Here is a 3,116-nt window from a genome sequence, read left to right on the forward strand (position 1 = left end):
CATGTGGTGCTGGGGGATTGAACCATGGTCCCTGTGCTTTGCTAAGCTTGTTCTAAGTAGGTGGTTTGGACCACTGAGCCATCTCACCAGCCCACTTCAACTTTTTTTGAGACAGAGTCTCATTATGCAGTTCAGGCTGACCTTCAGCTCACTATGTAGATGAGGCTGGCCTCAAATTCACAGCAATCCTCCTGCGCCAGCTCCCGAGCGCTGGGATTACAGATGCGTACCGCCATGCCTGGCCCACTTAATGAAAATACTTAAACCCACTGTATGGATATAGTACATGTTGGTCATCCACTCATCACTGGATTATATACTTTAAGCAGATGAATTTTACTCTATGTTAATTATATTTCAAACAAAAACAATAAAAGTGAAAGGCCTCACTCATAATTACAATGAAATAATTTCAGTAACATCAGAGAAAGAGTGAAAGCTCATTTCATTAGTGAAATCTTCTCCTAGATTCCTAACAAGAACAGAACTGTGTTGCTGTATGATTCATGATAGATCTCCGAGGACGAAGTTCAGGGAAAACAAAGCAGAAGAGGTTTTACCTGGCAACAAGCTGTCATGACAGAACAATCCTGATGGTTTTCTCAGAACTGACTTAAGAGACCTAATGAGGAAATCTTGTGTCCTTCAAAGTCTTAAGAAAACTGCACTATGTGACTGATCAGGTTCTTGTGATTTAGAGAACTTCTTGTACATTGCCCTTTGTCAATGGTTGGTACTTTCTAAGCTTCTCAGTAATTATGTTGTGCATGCTCAGTTCGGGGCTCAGACAGGCAAGACTTTTGGGACCCCCGTGGCCGAGAACATCCAGCCTTGCTGTCCTTCTTTTACAGCTTTGATTGATGTGCAACACTGTGGTAGATTAAAGATGGTGTAAACTATGATCTCTTGGAGACATCAAGTCTTTGTGTCCTCTCCCTCTGAAACTTGGAGAGCTCTGTGCAACCTCTGTGTGACTCCCTTGATGAAAAAACTACACAGAAGGTACACTGCGGGGCTGGTGAGATGGCTCAGTGGTCTAAAACACCTACTTAGAACAAGCTTAGCAAAGCACAGGGACCGCGGTTCAATCCCCCAGCACCACAGGCCAGCCAGCCCCGCCCCCTGGTGGGCTGAGCTGGACACACACACACACACACACACACACACACACACACAAATAAAATTTTTTTTTTTAAAAAAAAGAAGGTACACTGCACTCCTCCTGGATCCATACCTTAAAGGACTTCTTGTCTATTAACTATTACTTAGGAATCTTAAGTCACCATGGAAGAAGTCCAGCAAATGCTACAGGAAAGACCTCAGAAAGGCCTTGAGACTAGGCCAGAGGGACGATGGCCATAGCTTCTAGCTATTCCCATCAAAGCTCAAAACGTGAATGAGGCCTTCTTAGATCACTCAGACTCCCCCAGACACCAGCTGGACCCCACAGTCAACACCTGCTGGCTCCACTTGGAGCCAAAGAACCATCTAGTCAAGACCTCCTGGATTCCTAACCCACAGGTCATGACCATCATTATGGTTTCTATCAAAAATAATCTGGATCAGAGACTTTCCAGGAAAATGGTGGAGGGCTGAGTGACAACTAGTCCATCTTTGAAATCCAGACCTTGGAAAATAATAACTTAGAGAAGGAAAAGAGAGAGATTAATTCCTAGGAACAGGAGGTATCTGACAGGAAAATGAAAACCTACAGAGAAATAGAACAAATCAAACACAAGGTGGAGAAAAGAAGGAACAGTGTACACTTTCTCCTGGCTTGCAACTCAAGGCTCACTCCTTTTCTCTCAGGAAAGGGAGATCAAGCCTACAGAGCCAAAATGGAAGTTGTGTCCTCCAGAGGCCTCAGGGAGAAATGTGGCAACTGAACAGGTGCCATGATCTGCAGACAGAGCTCATGTGTGAGAGTCTCCTCCCACATGAGTCCTTTGAGGGCCAATGGCCAGTGAATATCTCCTGTCCTAGCACCCACAGTATTCCTGGAGAAAGCACTTGGTCAGACGCAATTCTGGGCAAGGGTTGATGGTTTGAACCTTGGACTCAGAGCAGGCCTAGGATGACTTCATGTAAGGGCTCCCGGGTTATGTTTCCACTGTAACTGGGTAAGAGACAGCCACAGGAGATAGCAAAAGCCAGGGACTAGGCTAGAAAGAGACCCCATGAGGGGTCTGAGCTGAAGGACACAGGCTCCAAACCCATGACCAGACACCAGGTCCAGCCTGAGATGTCTAGATTTAAAAGTCAAGGCCGGGTGTGGGTGGTGGTAAGTGTGGCACCAGGGCAAAATATAGGTTCCAGAACCTTACCAGGAAGCCCTCGGGCCTTCCTCGGCACTCACTACGCCCCTGTCCTATGAAGGGATGGTGGCACTTAACAATTACTTCCCAACACCTCCAGCTCCTGCCCCTGGACCAAGCATGGGGCTCATGACCAGCCCAGATGGGAAAGGCACGAACACTCCTTTGTACTATGCCCAGCCAGTGCCCATCCTCAACGCCAGTGTCAACACAATAGGACAGACTGTCTTTGTGCAGCAGCCTGTGTCCTTTTTTGACCATTCTATCCAGATGTGCTGTCCTTCCTGCAACAAAATGATTGTGACCAAGCTGTCCCACAATGCCAGTGCCTTCAGCTGGCTGTGCTGCAGGAGCTGTGCCTGCTGGGTTGTGTCTTGGGCTGCTGCTTCATCCCCTTCTGCATGGACACCTTGCAAGATGTGGACCACTACTGTCCCAACCGTAAAGCCCTCCTGGGCACCTACAAGCACTTGTAGGACATGGCCAGGTGGGAGCTGCGTGCTGCAGGGGTTTGCCTGACTCTCACCCAGCCCACCCCTGGGACAGGCTCAGCTCCAGTGGTCCCATCTCTTCTCTCCACCTTTGTGTCTTCTTTTGGTGGGAGAATGTCGCAAGAGTCACAAACCATCAAATCCCAGAAATTGCTGCTTGGAGAGATGCACAGGACTTGTAGAGTCCTGACCTTGAGAGTTGGTTCCAAGGTTTCCTGCCCACTCACAATCCCAAAGGCACCCTAACTGTGACATTGCCCCACCTGACTGTCCTCTAGTGATTTGCCTTCTCGCATCAGTGGGCCCTTCT

At 48.0% G+C, this 3,116-nt stretch overlaps 1 pseudogene; it reads left to right on the top strand.

Moving 5' to 3' along the window:
• The first annotated feature begins 1,895 nt into the window (after positions 1–1,895).
• On the top strand, positions 1,896–2,791 carry LOC101574965 (annotated as a pseudogene).
• Positions 2,792–3,116: the final 325 nt, after the last annotated feature.

This window comes from Octodon degus, unplaced genomic scaffold, assembly GCF_000260255.1.
Source record: "Octodon degus isolate 3935 unplaced genomic scaffold, OctDeg1.0 scaffold00007, whole genome shotgun sequence".
In the NCBI taxonomy this organism is placed as follows: Eukaryota; Metazoa; Chordata; class Mammalia; order Rodentia; family Octodontidae; genus Octodon; species Octodon degus.